Here is a 7260-nt window from a genome sequence, read left to right as displayed (position 1 = left end):
GGTTGTTGTTTCCTGTCAGTCGGTTGCCGTGGTTTCACCGGACGGCGTGTTTTTGGACTTGGTCAGTTCGGTTCAGGCCCGTTTGGGGAGCAGGAAGCATCACTGAGCTGAACGCTGTGACGTGAATCGGCTCAGAGGATGATCGGAGCTTCCTGTAATCATCTGGTGTGATGTTGGTTCATGTCAGCGTTCGCCCGGCGGGTCGATGTTCTGCTGCAGGTTCTCCATCAGCCTGAAGTGGACTGAAGGACTGGCCTTCATCTCTTTAACGTCCCTCCTTCCTCCACGAGGCGATCGATTCTCCTCTCCCTCATTTTCCCCGGCTGGTCTCTGTATCGACGGGTGCGGGGGTTTCTCTGCAATAATAAAGTAATTAACGAGAGAAACAGACTCTGCTGACGATAAAACCTGAGAAAAATGATGGGATGGCAGCAGCTCTAATGTCTTTTATTCATGGAAAGGGTTTTTTCTGCACTCATGAGCACGTGTTTAATTATTTCAGAAACTTGTTTTTGCTAAGCTGTCGTTCATTATCTGATAATTATCTGTCTCTTCATTGGCTTTCTGCTCCGAACCCAGAAGTTAACAGATTCATTAGTGAACTCTGATCACTCAAACTTCAGCACGGTTGCTCAGGTCTGTATTAGAAGGATTAAATCTATTTATTAAGGTACAACTGAGAGGAGAGCTGTTTGTTTTCTCCTCCTGTGCGCAGAAAGATTACTGCTCCAAACCCCGAGCTGTATGGGAGGAGGGAGGAGGTTGGTTTTAGTTCAGGATCACTGATGATCAACCTGATTAAAGACGGCCTTCCTCACAGAGGACCGGCTCACTTCTGATACGATGGAAAGTTGTTTAATCAGCATCACCATCAGATCCAACCCAGTCCTGACGGATCGGATCATCAGGAGCGGCGATGGACACCTCGAGCTGCTCACAGACTCCAGGAGCTGCAGTAGCTTCACTGGAAGAGGACGAGTTCAGAGCTGGACGGGCAGCGAGATGATCTTTACTCATCGAAATATCTCCAGAGAGGACAGCCGGCGGGGACCAGAGGACAGCAGCCAGTGGACGAAAGGACGGCCGGCGGAGACCAGAGGACAGCAGCCAGTGGACGAAAGGATGGCCGGTGGAGACCAAAGGACAGCAGCCAGTGGACAATCTCTGACAAACATACGCAGGAGAAAAAAATGTTCTAAAAGCATTTTTCAGGGTGAAATAATAATAACATGATTCTAATATTCTGTCGGTTTTATCAACCCTGGAAGTGAAAATAAAATCCCCCACCCCCACACCCGAGCAGCAGATCTCGGCGGTCCGGTCACCGGGGGAACTCCTGACTCGTCCTGAAGTCTCGTGTCTCGCTCCAGTTAACGAGCGCTCCGTCTGAAAAAGGAAACGGCAGTTTTTTAATAGAAGCTGCTCATTACTGTGTTTTTTAACTACATCTGCTCCCCTCACATTTAATTAGCCGTCTAACTGCGCTGTGATTGGTCCTCACCGTGTCTCCAGTGGTGGCAGCTAATTGGCTGCAGGCCTGTAAACGTGGGTGGGGTTTGTGGGTTCCTCGGGCCAATTTAAGATGGCTGTTGAGCTTAAATAAAAGGAGTTTCCAAGGTCAAACAGATAGTAACAGGAGTGTGTAAACGAAGACGTCCCATTGGTCCGTTTTTTAGGATGTCTGGCGCTCAAACGTAACAAGGAGAGCAGAGGGAGGTTCTGATTGCAGCACTGTAAAATCTGCCAACAGAAAACTACTGCAGTATCAGTTTCTGTTGGTCTGCCTGGCTTCAGACAACATTAGGAAGTCAAACTTTCCTGGTTTTACGCCTTTCCAGGAATCTCACAGTCATACTTAAACTTATTTATATCAGGTCTTAAAATCCTGCCAACATAATCTCTGATCTTTATGAAACCTGATCCAGCCTCTAAGGTTCTACGAGGTTCTACGAGTCTTATTGGTGCTTCCTGATCATCCAGAAGGAGCTTGAAGAGGGACTCGTCTTTGGGCCGCAGTCAGGGACGGTTTTGTGGACTGCAAGGTGTGCCGGTCCTGTGGCTGCAGAACAAACCCAGGAAACATAATTTCAGACCCGATGCTCTGAGAAAGGCCACCAGCTCCGGAGAAACACTCCGTTATGAACAAGCTGGTAAACATAGTTAAGCTTTTATTAGATTAACAGTGAAATATTTCCCTCAGGAGCCAAAGTAAAGATAATAAATCTGGGACATAAACACTAATAGATCAGTATTTGGCTTTAAACTGCACCTTGTGTGGAAGAAACAAGCCTTTAGTTCAGCATCTAGATTAAGTGTAAATGATGGTCATTATGGTCACTGCAGCTTAGAAAAATCTGCTTTTAAAGCTTCAGATTTGTTTTTAATGCGGCCTCTCTGCCACGGTGGATTTGGCTTTATATTTCCCCCCAAACTTTATGAAAAGTAATAAAAAATCGAGGGGGTAAAAAAGGAAAAGGAGACTGTAAATGTCAAACAAAGGGAAAGAAAGAGATGCAGAGAAAGACAAAGTGTTTCAAACGGGCCTGAAGCGCTTTTAATGCGCATGAATAATTTATGAGGAGACGAAGCCAGAGGAGACCGTGGCACTTTGGAAAACACACACAGGACGTTTCAATGGGACGTTCAAACGCTCCGCCGACAAACGTTCATCTCACGCATGCAGGAACAACGGATGGCTGGAGGACGAAGATGGGAAGAGGAGGATTTAACGGCCCGGGCGTCTCCGCACCGACACTCAGCAGGCGATTAAAGGACAAACCGAGGAAGGCAGGGAGATGGAGAGGGGGAATAAAATACAGCCGTCTAATTGGCTGGAACCAAAGCAGCAGGTTGTTAGAAATACAGAGGCGTCAAAACTACAAGCTGCCCTGCTGGAGTGTCCTTCAGCACGAGTCCAGATCCCTCCAACCCGCCGTTAATGATGCAAACAACAGATTACAAAGGTTCTGTTAATTAAACCAGAAACAAGAACAACCAAACAGTAAAACGCTTCAGTCCAGGAACTTTGGACTTCTTTCTGTTAGATGTACAGATTCTGTGAAGTGGCTTTCTGTGGGGCGGTTCTGAGCAACCACTGAAGGTGCTTTTGGACCAAACGGTTCTGAGGACTCCCTGAAGGTCCCACTGTGGAGCACTTAAAAGGACCTACGTGCACCACCCAGGGAACTTTTATTACGTCCCACTCGACCGATGGTTGGAGCATGGGACCTTCACCAACTCCTTTGAGGATCTCCTTAATCTGGTCACCGAGTCCATCACCGAGTCAGCCTGAAGGCTCTGGACGCTGTGGACCTGTCAGGCCCCCAGTGTCTCATGGGGAACTGGGACATCTGTGGCGCGGCAGACCAGGATGGTGGTCCTTGTCTTTAATAGAGGGGCTGGAGAAAGGCAGAGGTCTGGATTTACTGATCCTCCCCTACAGGCATGAACGAGGTGTGGATTAGTTGGATGGATGGATAGATGGATGGATGGTTGGTTGGATGAATGAATGGATGGTTGGTTGGATGAATGGATGGATGGATAGTTACTTGGTTAATGTAGTCAGGAGAGTTTCTAGTTGAATCAGATTCACCACAAACAGCCGAATGTCCGGCCTTATTTCCCTTTAGGTTTGAAGCTCTAAGAGTAAAAGGAGTGAGTTTAAGGGCTGAAACTCTCCCGTCCTGCTTCACATTTTATTGATTTATTTTAACTCGTGGTTTTATGTCTGGATGTCTTTAATAACTTCTGCAGAGACTTCTTGTTGATTTTCCAAGGTGCTCTGCAGATAAACTGTAAAAAGTAATGTTGACTCGTGAGAGTTTGCAGTGTTTCCCTGGAGAAATCTGAGGAGTCAAACTGGATTTATATACGTTCCTTTTCCTGTTTTTTTGCTTTGAGCTCCAGGCGACTGACTTTGTGAAAACTGATAAACTCCAAAGAGTGCCCAGCGAGAGGCTTGAAAGCAGATGAAAGGCAGGAAGTTTATTTCTTCAGAAAGTTTCACCTGAAAGACGTTTCAGTTAATTTGAGTTTCTTTTATCGGACCTTCAGCTCTTTGTAGGCTGCCGGACTTTACATCTTCACTTTTCTCTTTTCCTCCCAGTCCTGGAGGTTCTGTCAGAATAAAGTCCAGACTGGAAAAGCTCATCAGACCCACAGAAGAACCTCCTGACCCGACCTTTGTCTCAGCTCGGTCCATCCAGACGTCCGTCAGGTTGAAATCTACTTTATGAAGAATCATTTTATCCCTGAAGGTGTTTGTTCTGAGACAAAGGGTTAAAACTTCCTGGAACACTCCTCTTCCCCTCCTTCACTTCAGGAGGGTTTTTATTGTGGAGGAGTTGTGGCCCACTCTTCTTTCCAGCGTTTCATTGGTTTCTGCTCAGCTCTCTGAGGTTCTGGTTCTGGACCGTTCTGCTGTGTTTGGGATCATTGTCCTGTTTGTCACATCTGACTCCAGAATCAGCCCAAACCATCAGCCCTCCACCACCGTGCTGACAGCTGCAGTGCATTCTGGGTAAACATCTGTCCTCTGGTCTGGTCTTGTGGTTCCTTCAGATGATGGAGTCCAGATGACCTTTGACCCCTCCCAGGTTGACGAGCAGCAGCAGCTTCTCTGAGGTCATTGCTGATGTGTTTCCGCCCTGGCGTTGTGCTCACACACCTGCAGCTGCAGAGCAGCAGCCTGAATGAACATGTTTAACGACTTTAGGTGAGGTTTAAATCATCGTGTTCTACGTTCTGATGGATTAATCTGTAGAACCAAGAGGCCAGTTCTTGTTCCTCCCACCTCTGTAGGTGCAGCATGTGTCTTCATCTTGTTTTTCTGCTTTTTAAGATGAAATATTTGGTGGAGAAGTCGTCAGACAGTGGATCTGTGCTTCCTGCTGCTCTCATCTCCTGACAAATGGAAAGCCTGGGTGGCAGAGCAGGACTCTTTATGTTCAGTTTATTATCTACCTGAACTCGCCTCATCCTCCACCTTCCTCCGCCTTCCTCCCTCTTCATCTCCGCCATGAGTTCCTGTTTGAGGGCTTCGTAACATCCAAGCCCCTTTATTATCCATCACAGGAGAAAAGCTCATTTTCTCAGGCTGCCAGGTTTCCCTCCTTCCTCCCACCTTCAGCGGCTCTTTAACTTGGATATTCAGCGTCTCCTGCTGTTCTTTTCTAACGACGCAGAACTGTGGGGGGTTCTCACTACAGTTAGCAGCTACTTCCACTCTTCTACCCTCCACCCACAGTTTAACACAACTGTATGTTACAACATCCAGCTTATTGTTACTAAAACATTACAGCATCAGGGGAGAGGATAAATCCTCACGTTGGACCAAACGTTTGCTGTTTTTCTTAATAGGTTTTAATATTAAAAGGTAGTTTTTGTAGCGAAGCTGTGGGAGGATGTTTTCCTGACTCGTTTGTTATTAAACGGCTTTAGTTTGCTTTGTTGGCTGCTTTGGAAGCAACAGTAAACTAAATAAATCATGAATCTACGGCATGCTAACCAGCAGCTGCAGAAGTGTTTACATTTTTATTTTAGTTCCAGCGCCAACATTTTACATTGTTTGGGTTCACCCAAAAGGGGGCGGGACTATTAGTTTTAACCCAAAAGGGAGCGGGACAGGAAGTGACTCGATGTTGCTGATTATTATTCTGGATTTTCACCAGTGAGAAATAAAAATTCACCTTCGAGGCGACTCGTCTGCCTCATTTAGTCATGAGTATCTACAATAAGTTTGCTTCTTATAGGTTCATTTAAAACTCATAATAAAGTAAAAACATGGCTGCTAAAAGGCCGGAGTAACCAAACCAGAGTTTTACAGTTAAAAATTAGGTTTTTTTTTCTTCCACATTTTAATGTTCGGGTCTAAACCTCTCAGATTTTGTTCAGTTGAGAGCTGAAAACAGGATAATGAAGGTTTATTAGAAGAAAGATTTTATAAAAATATGAGAAAAGATAAATTGTTCTGGACAAAATTTAATTCCTGTTAGACGTGAGGCACAAACTGACAGTTTTATGGAGTTATTTTTGACTAAATTCAAACATCTTTTTACGTCTGATTTCTCTACAAACTTCAGTCCAGTTTGTGGACATTTTAGAAACTGTCCAGACGTCTTTTTAACCTAAAACTGTCCGAGTTGGACGAGCTGACGGTAAACCCCCCGTCTGATTCCCAGTCAGGCGTTTTTCTCCAGCCCGGTCAGAGGATGGAGGTGGGGTTCGGTTCAGAGGACATGTTCGGACAGCAGGTGTTACAGACAGGAAGTCTTCGTCCTCCTGAGTCGGGCTGAGTGCAGCGGTGTGATGTTAATCTTACACCTCCTGCCTGGTGGGAGGAGGACTGAAGGTCACTCAGTCACGACTCAGCGTTCGGGGTTTCTCTGCTGCTGATGGAACCAGGCTTCAGCAGAGGGTTCATCACTGAGTCCCGTCTGCTCCAGGCGGGCTTCTTCTGAGCTTTAAGGAGTTAGGAATTAGGAGCTAGGAGCTAGGAGTTAGGAGTTAGGAGCTAGGAGTTAGGAGCTAGGAGCTAGGAGTTAGGAGCTAGGAGTTAGGAGCTAGGAGTTAGGAGTTAGGAGTTAGGAGTTAGGAGCTAGGAGTTAGGAGTTAGGAGTTAGGAGTTAGGAGCTAGGAGTTAGGAGTTAGGAGTTAGGAGTTAGGAGCTAGGAGTTAGGAGTTAGGAGTTAGGAGCTAGGAGTTAGGAGTTAGGAGCTAGGAGCTAGGAGTCTCTGGAGTCTCAGCTGGAGGTGAAATCAGCTCCTGACAGTTTCAGGCTTCAGATTCTTTGGTTCTGATGAGTTGTTGGGTCGGTTCTTCTCCCTGGAGCTGTTAGAAGGTCCAGCTTCAGTTCTTCTAACAGCTCCAGGGAGGAAGGGTCTGACCTCTGACCTCTGACCTTGCTCAGACAGAAGAAGGCTCCTGAACCCGGTTAGATGTTCAGGTGTGGTCTTAACGAGCTCCATCACGTGTTTCTGGACCTGCTGGTTGTTTAATCCATCATCTGAGCTCAGGGTGTGTGTTGGGATGACTCTCAGCTACCACCACACCAGACTTTAGCTCCCTGTCTGTAAAACCCACTGATTTAAGTTAACTGGAAACTTAAATCAGTGCAGAAAACCCAGATTAATCCCGGGCTGCTGACCAGCAGTTAGCAGAGAAAAGCCAACATCAGGTTAATTCTGGTAACTTTAACTATTACTAACCGGTTTGAAAACAGAAATGACCCGTCTCGGCCCCTCCTGGTGGTCCTGTCAGAAC

Source organism: Kryptolebias marmoratus, linkage group LG21, assembly GCF_001649575.2.
Source record: "Kryptolebias marmoratus isolate JLee-2015 linkage group LG21, ASM164957v2, whole genome shotgun sequence".
NCBI classification, from domain to species: domain Eukaryota; kingdom Metazoa; phylum Chordata; class Actinopteri; order Cyprinodontiformes; family Rivulidae; genus Kryptolebias; species Kryptolebias marmoratus.
The sequence above is the reverse complement of the archived record's forward strand: the minus strand, read 5'-3'. Positions refer to the sequence as shown.